Source organism: Caloenas nicobarica, chromosome Z, assembly GCF_036013445.1.
Source record: "Caloenas nicobarica isolate bCalNic1 chromosome Z, bCalNic1.hap1, whole genome shotgun sequence".
In the NCBI taxonomy this organism is placed as follows: domain Eukaryota; kingdom Metazoa; phylum Chordata; class Aves; order Columbiformes; family Columbidae; genus Caloenas; species Caloenas nicobarica.
Genome location: NC_088284.1, coordinates 23663646 through 23678455, shown reverse-complemented (window position 1 = coordinate 23678455; position 14810 = coordinate 23663646).

Sequence of the window (14810 nt, the reverse complement as noted above, 5' to 3'; positions counted from 1 at the left end):
AAGTAGTAATCTATATAAACTGACAGAATCTACAAAGTGCTTTTAGTGGCTGGAGTCTGAAAAGAACATTGCAGGGCCTCATTCAGCCCAAGATAATGACACACCATAACGGAAGCTGAACTCCTAGGTTCTTCTAGTTATAAAGCTACTGCTTAAAACATGAAAGACACTGAGAATACTGGGTTTCTTAGTTTCTTAAAATAATTGATACTGCATAGCCACTGATGATTGTGCGTGTTTGCTGCAAATGGAAAAAAAGTGACTCCTCTGTTCTGTCACCTTCTCATGCAGAGTCCAGAGCAACTCCTATGTTGTGGATTTCTGAAACATCTTTTACTTAACATTGTTAGTACAGAAGGCTCCAAGAGCAAGAGTTACTGAGATATTTTAATACCTGTGCAGACAAGAAGCCCAAGGAAGCTGGTAGGCTGAAATGCAGTAGAATGCCTTTGACCACATCTGCAGTAAAGCATAGCCATGACAGTGAAAGGTAAAAGCAAAAAAAAATCCAACCATTGCATTTGACTTTGCTGGCTGCCTTTCCTATAAGATGTGAGAGAGAGTACTTGAAAATACATATATAACTTTTTGTCCCTGATTTAAAAAATTGAGGTTTCAAATAATCTTGAAACAGTTGCATCAAGTTAATTCAACTAAGACATTCTCTTGGGTATGTACATCCAGGATTAAGAGTCCATTTCACTCCTCACCAAAAATCGCAAGCCTCCAGAATCTGGAGGGCTGGCAGCATCAGATGGTTGTAATAAAGGTAAGAAACTAAATTTCTCCAGAATTGCTGTCTATTTTGAGATTAAAGCCAAAAGCCACCAACCTGTGAAGTCAACTGTAAAAAGTAATCATCACTAATCAACACAAAATCATTGTCCACATGTTTTCTGAAGCAAGATGGCTCATAACAACTATTTTATCATGAGACTGTAATAAAAAATGATAGCTGGCATGTTTCTGTGACAGACAACAGAGATTACAGAGACTGATTGCTCTAAACAATACATGTTAGTGGAGCAGTTTGCTAATTCTTCCAAGGTAGGCTGATTTATGAGCTTTTGATCCAATTTAATTTTTTTTTTTTTTTCTGGCCTTCTTTATGGAAAAGATGTGGTAGAATATGCTCAGTATTAGCTGTACACCAAAGAAGGAGTATGTAAATAAAATGTTTCATACTGGTGTAACTTCAGGGATTTGAATTACTCTTTATGTATACAGTAGACTTCAGTGGAATTACTATTTATTTTTATGTATCGCTTGTTTGAAACAAAGACACAAACTCCTGCATGTGATCCAAATATATTTGTCTCAAAAACACCACACAGTTTCTTAGATTACAAACATCTATTTTAATTTCTGTTACCATAATACTTAGGAGCTCCAGCCATGGACCAAAGCCCCATTTTGCTGGGAGTTGCATGGTCCTTTAACAAGAAAGCAATCCCTGTCCCTGCAGTGTGAGGCAAGAGGAGGAAAGAAAAGAAGGAATTTAAAGACATAAAAATAGCAAAATGCACAATAGTGTCAGTATATCAGCAGCCCACCCATCAAGAGGGCTATGTTCCCCTTCTTGTTTGGCTCTTTTCCCTTTTCTTGGTATCATAACAAAGCAGAACTTTAAGGTATATGTGTATACTAACTAGAGGAAAGACGTAAGTTAGGGCAACAGATAGCTGGCATTACTGATGGCATGGTTTAACCTAAACTAGCAATATACCCGTGACAGCCGCTTGTTCACTCACCCCGTTTCCCACCCTTGAATAAGGGAGAGAATCAAAAGGGAATGGAGAAACTTGTGGATTGAGATATACACAGTTTAATAAAACAACAAAATAACACTAATATGCTAATGCTACTACTACTAATATATATAAAATGGAAATAGAATATAAAATAAAAGGCACTCGATGCAATTCCTCATGAACTCTGTCCACACCCAGCAGGCAGTCCCAAACAGCTGATCGCAGAGAGAGAAGACAGGAGAGGGAAGAAAGGCCCAGAGGCCTCTGCAAATGTCAGGATGGCAAAAGGCCGAACCAAAGGAAGTCCCAAACAGAACTCTCCCAAACAGTTTTCCATTCCAGCTCCAAAAAAAAGCTAGCCGGAAGGTCCCTACTCTCCTTAAATACAAAGCCTGGCGCTAATGGGACGGCATGCTCTTACTGATCAGTCTGGATGTCAGTCAAGCTCTGCCCCATCCACGGCCCCTTCCTCGATGCCTCACACCTGTGGGCAGAGCGCTCAGAATGTCCTTGGCTCTCAGACCAGAGCAATTAAAAACATCAACTCTGTCCCAGGGTGTTATGTTCTCGAATTAAATCCAAACTATGACCATGCTAGCTATGAAAAAGAGAGGTTTCTAACTGCATGAAGGCAAATGAACTCATTTTCGGTCAAACCAGCACGACTGATTTATCCACATTTGTATAGTATCACTTCCAAAATGTCATGTCAAAAAATACCAATGATAAATAATACCATTTCCAGGAAAGCAACAAGTATGATTGCTGATGGAGTGCAGTTTGAACACAGTGATTCAGGATCATGAACAAAGAAAGACTCAACTAAATTTACGTACCATTAGCACATGAAGATTTAAATAAGCAGCAGGTTGTGATTTTATGGAATACACCTGAAATTGTAAGACTAGCATGAGAAAATAAAAAGATCATGTAGAAATAAAAGTCTCCAATTTTTAAAGAAAATTTCAGAAAAACTTATGACCTTAAAATATCTAGAAATAAATTGTTAATTTAAAATGATTTGTTTGATTTGCAGAAGTTATAAAGTATTTTAGTTTTCCTATGAAAACTATGAGTTCCATGTGTATTATGTGACTTATACTGACAGCACAGAATGTTTTAGTATTAATTTCAGTGTGCCTTATTTTCTAATCACTAGGGTTCAGCACTGAACAGAATCAAAATTGCAATTTAGAGTTATTGATTCATTGACCTATTTAAATCTTAAGTAGTTCTGATGTCTCCACATCTGATTACAGACTTGTCTCAATAATCTGTTCTCACAACTACCCATCACCAGATTGTCTATGTGCTGCAGACTCTATGCAACTTCGACCAAATATTTTCTTGAAGAAAGTTTACAATTTCGACAAGCCCTTGAAAATATTTATGCATGAAAACTACTGTTCATTTTCATGAAATCATTCATTATTGTCATTGTCAGGTCCCCAAATAAATAACTGAATCCTTATTAAACTTCAGAAGCAAAAAAATAAAATAAAATAAAATAAAATAAAATAAAATAAAATAAAATAAAATAAAATAAAATAAAATAAAATAAAATAAAATAAAATACAATACAATACAATACAATAAAAACAAAAACAACTGACTAAGGCCACACAGGTCTCTTACGAAAGTCTATCATCCATGTTTCTTGTTGTCTATTCTGTCATCAAAGATCTATCCCTAATAACCCAGTAGCTGATATGGAGAAGGAGATTTCAAACCACATGAGATGTATCTGCGACAGCTCATAAGGCTAAGTCCTTTCCAAACACCCTGATTATGTCAAAAAATTTCATTTGCAATGAGTGTTATGTCATCTACTGTAGTTTGACTCCTACATTACGTATTTTTCTTGCCCAGTCCTGGACATAAAAGAAAAGCAGATGGCTGCAAATATAATCTGTCACCACAACTACTTCTTTTGTGAACAACATTTACAACTTGCTCATGACTGGTTCTGGATAAAATAGTAAAAATATCTTGTTGGAACTAACCTGTCTTTGGCTGAGGATATTCACAAAAGTGATGTGGTTAATTAATTTTATTAATTTGCAGAAAAGGTAATAGGTGCTAAATACCAAACTATTAAAAACCATACTAAGTTTCTGTCAAAATAGCTCAAAGTAACACATTACTTTTTCCCAAACCTCGGTGTTAAGCACCTAGGACAACTTTTTCAGTTGGCTCGTCTGTTTAAGTGCATAAACAATTTAAATCATGATTTGATATTAAAAATTCAGAGTAGAAAACCCATAAACAAAACTCCCATTAGTTTCCAGTCACTTTCATTTTCTGCTGTATGGCAAATCAGAGCCGACAACTCAGCGTGACTGGCAGACTAAAAAGTATGGGCTTTAGTAAAGCAAGGGCAGGAGAAGGAAGTCTGCCAATAGACCACCTGGCACAAAGATCTTTTTGCTAATGAAGCCTTTCTTTCACAGTGACCCAATATCACTCTGAACCTCTCCTTTAACTTTACATGAGGTAGAGGGAAAAATGCAATTGCCTTTGTAGAAGTGGTTAGCTACGTGTCAAGAAAATTTTCTGTCTTTCAGAAAACTGAGCCTTCGAAACCAAGCTGTCACACTCATCTGGGAAAAATACATAAGGAAAAAAATAAGAAATGTTGAAAAATCATCTTTTGATATTTTCTTCAAAAATAACAGCTTCTCTGTTGAAAATACAGCACAGTTTCTCTGTTCTAAAAACTGTAAGGAGAAAAGTCGTAGAATTCTATGCAAGATGGAAAGAACACCAAGAGGGCCATAGTGCAACAACCTGCTCAAAGCAGCATCACTGAGGAGGCCTGGTCTTGTGGAGCTCCAAGAATGAAAGACCATGCAGCCTCCCTGGGCAACTCTGGATTGTCTCTGTGTAGAAAACATTTTCCCTTTATATTCAATCTGAACTTCTCTTGTCTCCGCTTACGCCTGTTTTCTCCTGTCCTGCTGCTACACACTGCTGTAGAGATCCTGGCCTTGTCTTCTCAATAACCTACCTATAAGCAAGGGAACTCTGTCCTGAGCCTTTTCCAGGCTGAAGCAGCCTTATCTCTCAGCGTTCCCTCACAGGGCAGGTGCTCCAGCCTCTGAGAATCCCAGTGACATTCTGCTGGGCTCACTCCAGTTTGGCAGTGTCTACCTCAGATTGGGAAGACCAAATCAGAGGATGCAGTGCCTAGGTGTGGTCCAAGACATGCCAAGTTGAGAGGAATAATCACTCCCTTCCATCTCTTGTCTGTGCTTTTGCTTATACAGCACTGGGTGGTGCTGACCTTCACTGCTGCCAGCCCCACAGGTGGCCCAGCAGCTCTCTGTCTCTCCCAAAGGCCCAGTGAATTATCCACAGAGCTGCTGTCCAGGCAGCCAGGACCCAGCCAGGACTGTGGCAAAGGGTAGGAGCTCTGCTTTCTCAGGTACAACTGGCAACGCACGACTTTGCATTTTGCTCCTGATACACCCATGTTTTTTCCTAAGCATAAGAAAATAAGCTTGGATTCTACTGTCCTTAAAGAGTCATCATATTTCATCGTCTCCTTTGCCCTTCAGAGCTGTCTCATGGGATGCCACGTACTAGTCTTCTGAATGAGATGTAGTCTGCTACTCACTTTCCTCATTCCCTTCAGGTTCTTGATCTTCACTAGTTTATGGTTACTACAGCCAAGACTGACACTGATTATCATGTTCTCAACAACATCTTCTCTGTTATTGAATAGGCGATCCAACTGTGCCTCACCCTTCATTGGCCAATTCCTTATCTTTTTCAAAAATTTATGTTTTTACTCCCTCCAGAATTCTTCTCAGCTGGTGACATCTTGCCATGTTGCCCTTTCAGCAGATGTTAGGGAAGTTAAAGTTCTACCCAGTAAATAAAATTTGTGATATAGAGACTTCCTCCAGTTGTTTAGAGAAGATTTTGTTGACTTCCTCACACTGGTTGAGTGGAAAAACAAAATGTAACAAAATGCTCTAAAATTACAGAAATGTTTTGATAGATAACAGTAAATTTTTCTGACTGGCTTTGTATGCTTTTTAGATTTCACCCTTTCATCTTAATTCAGATCAACAAGTTTATTTTAAAATCTTGAGTTATGTCCTAGGACAAAAGAACCCAACTAAGTAAACAAAAGCCCAACAGCCAATCTCCTTTGCTTTCTCAACACATCTTGAAGAGCAGACTCCAGAGCAGCTTCCTGAAGAGAACAGAAATAAGCCATGGAAAGTGCCAGAGAAGAAAGTCTGTTAAAATTGAATTATGTCTTGACAGTGGCCTCTTTTTTTTCTCATATGGAAACTTTTCCTCAGGGTTAATTACCTTTTCTGCATTACACTGCTCTTTAAAACATAAATAACAGGTTTACACTCTTTAACCTCAACCTTTTTTTTCCTTTCTGAAGTCCAATGAAACATTAGGAAACATCTCCTACATATTTTCCTTGCCTGGATTTCTGTTGCCAGTCAGTATGCTGGGGAGAATAAATAGCCTAAGAGAGGACTAGGAGAGGACTAGCAAGAGAAATCTGGCCTCAAGAGAGGAAACAACCAAGTAGGCCAGGTCTGTTCTGCTTATTGGACTCTGTTCTGCAGCTGGCAAAACATTTGAAAATAAACATTGTTTCCTGATATTTTAATTTCCCATTGGAGTTTGCTATGGTAAACTTTGCTTTTGGTTAAGATACGTTTTGAAAATTTATTTGCTTTGTATAGCCAGGATAAAAAATTTTTAGGAAACAACTCTCACACATGCTGATTGGGAAAGTTTCCTTTCCTTCATGTTCAAATGACCTGGGAAATCCTGTCATCGCTGTTGGGAAGAAACTGAGTCCCTGCATAGAAAGACTCCTTTACTGGACACATTACTACCAGCCCTCGTCCTGAACTTTGCAGAACCAAATCAACCGTCACATACTGATAGGAACATTGATATGAATTGAAATGAAGTTTGTATGAGTAATACAAGACAGATGTTTGCTCACTGTTACCCAGCTAATCCTAGCCATCACAACAGCATGTGGCAAACACCTGCTAAGGCCTGGCTGTGTCTTGGATGTGCTCCTAGTCACTGAAGGAAATTTCTTGTAGCATTTTGTGGTAAACTAAAAAAGCATTAAAAGCTTCAAATGATAAGATATTTGTCCCAAATTACATAAAGAATGTGTGTTTTCCAGTCGCAGGCTCCCTGTTTGTTTGGGGTTTTTTTAAATATCCTTTGAAGACTTAAGCAGTGTTCAACATTTTTCAAAATCAAACATCCTTCCTACACAGAAGCACTGAAGGAGACTTTCTCTTCACTATGACCATCACTTAATAGCGCCAAGAAACAACATCTTACCTATTCATAGCGTAAGACTTCCACGGCTCTACAGCCCAGCAGCAAGGTAGTGAAGAAGGACAGAGCCTTGAATCCAGCAGAAGTGATAACAACCTCCTTCTCTTCCTCTCACGCTCTCTACTTCAACAGTAGCGATTCAGTCTTTTCTTCCCATTGCCCTTTCAGACATTTCTGTAAACACAGACAAAAGTCATCATTCTGAATTTAGGCATCACAGACTCATTTTGCCCACTGAGGACATCTGAGCAGCCACTACTTAATCAAAATATGGGTGGAGTGAGAGGATTTTTGGATTAACTGCAAATAAATTATGAGTTAGCAATGCACAGTGCCCAAAATGGAAACAATCCCATCCCCAAATAGCACATTTCTTACAATAAATTAACTATAATTACAGGTGTCTTGGAAGTATAGAAAAAATAATAAAGCTAGATAGAGTGTGTGAGAGAAAACACCAGACAGTTCCACACAAAGACATGTTGGGAGTTACCTCTGTTAAGAGGCCTGTGATGTCTTTGCACGACTTTCCAAGGGCTGACTAATAATGTCTCCTAAATGTTTATCCATTACACTGGCAAGTCCTTAAGTTTTTATATTCAAATCTTTCTAATGGCCTTGTACTTCATGTACTCCAGGTGGTATTCTAATCAGATAATTTCCTGCATTTTCCATTCTAGTCCTACCAAAAAAAAAAAAAAAAAAAAAAGAAACAAACTAGCACATTGGAGGAAATTACACGCATAAAGAGAAAGCAGAAGTTCTAGCTTTGCAAACAGTACCACAAACACTGGAGATCTTAATTTTCCTACAAAACATGATTTTTACATGAGTTTAACTGATGTTTTTTCCGATTTAAATGCACAGGAGAGGAGAGTCAGGATATCACTCACTGCTCATCCTGTTGATCTCCAAATATCTTTTTATATACTTGATTTATTAAAGAGTAAGCTCAAGCACAAAGGAAACTAATAATATATCCAAACAATGAACACACCTTCACATATTTAACAAGCCATGTAAGACACAACTACACAGCTATTTGTTCAGGACAACATAAACAATAGAAAATGCTTTTGACATTCAAATATTTTTCTAATTCTATGCTGAGAACATCACTTTTCTGTATATGTTGTCCTAACGAAACAGCTTGCCCATTCTTTAGCATATATTCACCAAAAGCTTATAAGGTAGACAAATGATATTAGCCTCCTTTTACAGATGGGAACCTAGGCAGAGAGACAAGGAAAAACGTGAGCCATGGCCTTTCTGTGGCCTTGGATGGGATCTTGAGTTCACACAGTAAGCCACTATTCCCTGTCCCTGAGACAGGGTGGCCTTTTCTACCCAGCCTACCAGGGACAGATCCTGATTATTGGGGAACCAAGGACACAGTTGACCCAAATATATTCAGTATGATAAAGAAAATATTGTCCTAAGAGGAACAAATTTAGCTGATATCTGTCACGGATATTCTGCCACAAAAGGCTTGTTTTCTAGACTAGAAAAACTTGGATAACAGTGATAAGATGATACTTAAACAGGAAAACATGAGTTAGCATTACAATGCTTGAAAGACCAACTCACTGTAATGAAAGAAGGATCACTTTTCAAAAAGAAAAGGACTCATTTGTCTAAAAATATCTCCAGTATAACAGTAAGGTGAAAATAGTAAAAAGAAGTCAAAATAATAAATAGCTAGCCATCAGTACATAGTAGATCTTAGAGACTCATGAGAAATATTATAAATATTTCCACATGGAGTAATATCGATAATGAGAAGGACTGGGGGATGTTATTTAACATTCCAATTCAAAAATATAATCGTTTAACTCTTTAGTAGGTGCAAATGATAAAGTAATTATTAAGGATGAAGAAGGATCAACAAATGCCAATCCGGACAACAAATCTTTCTGTTCTGCATTTGGAAGGAAACAAGTTTATGTACTTATATCACATCAGATTGACAGTGTACTTTATACAAGTAACAAGGGAAAGTGTCAAACACGATGTCTGTTAGAAATAAGTATCTTAAAATCCATAGGCCTGTATAATTTGGTTCTGAGTGTCCTAGTAGTGCTGGCTCAGATGTTCAGAGCCAGAAAGAGTGCTAAGACGCTGTCAATATTAGAAAGGATGTGCAGTATAATCAAATCAGGCCAATCAGAATGACTCAAGTAAAATCACATGGGTTCAAACTTATTTCAAGTTGTTTCAAAATTATCTCAAGTATGCTGCCTCCCTGGGGCCTGGGTTAAAGATGTGACAAGAAAACTTCCTGCCTTGGTACAGCCGTCAGACTATTGTTCATTATTGAACATGTAAGCAGCAGTGAAGTCACAATAAGGAGACCAAAGGCAATCAAGAGAGACTTCAGGGTCTTGGGACAACTGGTTAAGGGATCAGGAGCACAAGTGGGTTTTTTCCTCTGTCCTTCCAGTTGCATGGAATGATGAGGGAAGAAACAGGGACACCCAGCAGATCAATACCTGGCTCCAAGCCTGGTGTCACCAGGAGAATTTTGGATTTTTTGATGATGGGTTGGTCTGCTTGACACCAGGCCTACTGGCAACAGATGGAGTACACCTGTCTCAAAGAAGGGAAAAGTATCTTTAAGCAGGAGTTAGCAGGGCTCATTGAAAGAGCTTTAAACTAAATTTGAAGTGGGAAAGGGATAAACTCAGGCTCACAGGAGATAAGTCTGGGCGTGGCACATCAGTGTTTGAGGGACAGTGTGGTAGCAAAGTCTTTCGGTATGTCATGTCAGTGGAGGCAGAGCATGGAGATCCATGTGGCAGCAAAGACACAAGGGTTATTAATGTGTTAATAACCATGGAAGCACCTGAGAACAGTCACATAGGAGTTAGGTCTTGTCCACCCCAAGAAAGTGATGGGATCAATAGCCCAACAGAAGTGCATCAACACCAACGCACACATCATGGGCAACAAACAGGAGGAGCTAAAAGCTGTTGTGCAGCTGGAAAATCATTACATAGCTGTAATCACAGAAGCATGGTGGGATGACTTGCACAACTGGAGTGCTGCATTGGGTATTTATAAACTCTTTGGAAGGAATAGGCAAGCAAGGAGAGGAGGTGGGTAGTCCTGTAAGTTAGAGTTTTGACTGTCAAGAGCTTGACAATGGTGACAAAAAGGTCAAGTGCTTGTGGGTAAGATTAAGCAGAAAGGCCAACAAGGCATCTGTCATGGTGGGAATCTGTTAGAGACCACTCAACCAGGATGAAGAGGCAGAAGAAATATTCCATAAGCAGCTGGCAGAAGTCCCGTGATTGCTAGCCCTTGTTCTCGTGGGGGACTTACCGGATGTCTTCAGAAAATACAGTACAGTGGAGAGGAAACAATCTATGACATTCCTGCAGTGCAGGGAAGACAACTTCCTGACACAGCTGGTCAGTGAGCCAAAGAGGGAAGATGCCTTGCTGGACCTCTTGGTTATGAACAGAGAAGGACTTGTGGGTGATGTGATGGTTGGAGGCCATCACATAGTGATCATGAAATGAAAGAGTTTTCAATTCTCGCAGAAGTAAGGAGGTTGGTCAGCAGCACTGCTACCTTGGACTTCTGGAGGGCAGACTTTGGTGTGTTTAGGAACCTGGTTGACTGTGTCCCTTGGGAGGCAGTTCTGAAGGACGAAGGAGTCCAGGAAGGCTGGTCGTTCTTCAAGAAGGAAATCTTAGAGGTGCTGGAGCAGGCTGTCCGTGTTTGCCAAAACACAAGACAGCGGGGGAGAAGACCAGCCTGGCTGAATAGAAAGGTTTGGCTGGAACCTGGGAATAAAAGGAAAATTTATAACCTTTGGAAGAAGGGGCAGGCTATTCAGGAGGACTACAAGGATGCTGTGAATTTACACAGGGAGAACATTAGAAGAGCCCAAGCCTAACTAGAACTTCATCTAGCTACTGCCATAAAAGACAATAAAAAATGTTTCAATAAATATATTAACAGCAAAAGGACAGCTAAGGAGAATCTCTGCCCTTTATTGTATGTGGGGTGAAACATAGTGACAGAGGGTGAGGAAAATGCTGAGGTACTTAATTCCTTCTTTGCCTCAGTCTTTAAGAATAAGACCAGTTGTTCTCTGGGTACCTAGCCCCTTAGCTGGCAGACAGGGATGGGGAGCAGAATGAAGACCAAATAATCCAAGGGGACATGATTAGCTACCTGCTACAGCACTTGGACACACACAAGTCTATGCGGCTGGATTGGATCCACCCAAGGTTGCTGAAGGAACTGGTGAAAGTGTTTACCAAGTCACTTTCCATCATTTATTAGCAGTCCTGGCTGGATGGTAGCAAATGTGACACCTGTCTACGAGAAGGGCCAGAAGAAGGATCTGGGCAACTACAGGCTTGTCAGTCTGACCTTGGTGCTGGGGAATGTTATGGAGCAGATCATCCTGAGTACCATCACATGGCACATACAGGACAACCAGGCAATCAGGCCCAGTCAGCATGGGTTTCTGAAAGGCAGTTCCCACTTGACTAACTGCTTTGCTAATATGATCTCCTCCTACGACAAGCTGACTTGCTTAGTGGATGAGAGAAAGCCTGTGAATGTTGTTTCCCTGGACTTCAGTAAAGCATTTGAGACCATTTCCCACAGCAGTCTCCTGAAGAAACTTACAGCTCATGGCTTGGACAGGCATACTTTTTGCTGGGTAAAAAACTGGTTGAATGGCCAGGCCAAAGAGTTGTGGTAAATGGAGTAAAATCCAGTTAGTGGCCGGTCACGAGTAGTGTTCCCCATGGCTCAGTATTTGGGCCAGTTCTATTTAATCTCTTTATCTATGATCTGGACAAGGGGATCAAGTGCACTCTCAGTAAGTTTGCAGACGACACCAAATTGGGTGGGAGTGTTGATCTGCTGGAGGGTAGGAAGGCCATACAGAGGGATCTGGACCGGCTGGATCGATGGGCTGAGGCCAATTGTATGAGGTTCAACAAGGCCAAGTGCTGGGTTCTGCAGTTGGGTCACAACAACCCCAGGCAGCACTACAGGCTCGGGGAAGAGTGGCTGCAAAGCTGCCTGGCGGAAAAGGATCTGGGGATATTTGTCGACAGCCAGTTGAATATGAGCCAGCAGTGTGCCCAGGTGGCCAAGAAGGCCAACAGCATCCTCGCTTGTATCAGAACTCTTGTGGCCAGGAGGACTAGGGCAGTGATCATCCCACTGTACTTGGCACTGGTAAGGCCCCACCTTGAATCCTGCATTTAGTTTTGGGCCCCTCACTACAAGAAAGACATTGAGGTACTGGAGAGAGTTCAGAGAAGGGCAATGAAACTGCTGAGGGTCCTGGAGCACAAGTCTGATGAGGAGCAGCTGAGGGAAATGGGGCTGTTTAGCCTGGAGAAAAGGAGGCTGAGGGGAGACCTTATCACTCTCTACAACTACCTGAAAGGACCTTTTAGTATTGATGGTGTTGATCTCTTCTCCCAAGTAACAAGCGGCAGGACAAGAGGAAGCAACCTCAACTTATACCAGGAGACATTTAGATTGGATATTAGGAAAAACATATTCTCTGAAAGGCATGTCAGACATTGGAACAGGCTGCCCTGGGAAGTGGTTGAGTCACCATCCCTGGAGGTATTTAAGACATCTAGATGTGGCGCTTAAGGACACAGTTTAGTTGTGGACTTGGCAGTGTTAGTTTTACAGTTGGACTCTATGATCTTAAAGGTCTTTTCCAACCTAAATGAGTCTATGATTCTAAGTTACATTTAAGTTGATGTTTTAAAAAATCTTGAAAGAGGAAGATATTACATGGTCAATACTGTTATAGGAAAATGGATCTTGAAAAACAGACCCAGTTTCACTCTCACAAAAGACTAAAAATCTAAAAATGGTAAGATTAAACATGAAAAATTTTGGCTATTATTCTCTGAACATAAAGCTTCTATGGCTTAATGCAGTATGACATTTTGTTTAAAAAATGGCACCAAACATTTCAAATAAATGTGCTAACTGGAATAAGAAATACTACTATTTTGAACAAAACCAATACCTCACCTGAGACAAACATCTAATGTATATACTAAATTGCATTAAAGTGAGTGGAAGAGAGATTTCTCATAATCTATGTCAGTGAACGGAGAAAGATGAGTTCTGAGAAGGCTGCCCACAGACCAGGAAAGCAGAAAAGACCACTGGTCACCTACAGCAGTCCAGGGCCTGATACCGAAGGAAAACATCAGGATATTGACCTATAAGTAGTTCTTTGGCTCTCACATCCTGCATATAATTTAAAGTAGAAAATAGCAGAAAAACTGAGAAGAAGCCTTGCCATTAGTTGCGACTTAGAATTTCATTTTACTGTCTACTATACAGAACAATTTCATTTTCTAGAACCTAGCTATAGTTTTATAAAACAACGGCTTTACCTTTTGCTTTGTCAGAATAAAACTTGTATTACTTTTGGTGCCAAGCTTGTCTGGTGACAGAGGTACGTCTAAGTAAAAGGGGTACATTTTCTCTCCTTATGCAAAGTGTCCAAAGCACATAGTGTATGCTCATGGTCCCAGTGCAATTGCACCCCACGATATCTGAGAAACTGGGCTGTGCTCCCCATACTCCCACAAGGCTTTCTGGCAGATCAACTATGTCCAGGTGCTGGATTATGGGGACAAAGTCCCCTGGCAAACATGGAGAAAGGCCTCTTTTTTGAGGAGACACCTCTCCCAAAGTATAAACAAAGAAATAACAAGAGTGAGCTAGTATATAATCTGGTGGAGAATGGAATGAAATCTATCCATGATGTTTCAGAAGGATGAGTGAAAGGTTGTCGATCTTAGTGACAGTAATACTTACCATGAGAGGACAGGAGCAGTTAGTTACCTTGCAGCAAGAAATGTACTAAAAAGGAGCAGGAATTCGAGTACGGTGTCTAAGTGTCATCATCAGGAAAGAAAACTGAGTCTTAAGGTCACAATGCTGATGGGAAAGTTTTACGTAGGACAGAAGGAAAATACCAAGAAAGGAGTTGTGGCTCCCGACCTTCACTCTGAAGTTTACATTAGAAATAGTGCTAACACAGATGGGGTTACTAATCATATTAAAGGCAGTGGTTGACTGTCCAAGTCCAGACACCTTCTAAATCTGTAAAGAAAATTTTACTTGCACACAAATTATTGGCTGCAAGAATGGAGTGAAACTCAATGACTACCAGCATACTAAAAGCTGAGATTCCTCCCTTGTTTGAGGAAGATGGGGTTAGAGATCTGTTAGACAAGCTGGACTTCCACAAATCCGTGGGCCCTGATGGGATACACTCACAAGTGCTGAGAGAGTTTGCAGATGTTGTTGCTGTCACTGTCCATCATCTTTGAAAGGTCTTGGAGAACAGGAGAGGTGCATGAGGACTGAAAGAAAGCCAGCATCACTCCAGTCTTCAAAAAGTGAAACAAGGATGACCCAGGAAACTACGGGCCAGTCAGTCTCACCCCTATCCCTGGAAAGGTGATGTAACAGCTCATTCTGGACATCATCTCCAAGCATGTGGAGGAAAAGAAGGTTATCAGGAGTAGTCAGCATGGGTTCACCAAAGCAAAATCATGGTTGACCAAACTGATAGCATTCTATGATGGTTTGACTGGCTGGGTAGACGAGGGAAGAGGAGTGGATGTCATCTACCCTGACTTCGGCAAGGCTTTTGTCACTATCTCTCACAACCTCCTCATAGGCAAGCTCAGATAGTGGAGACTGGGT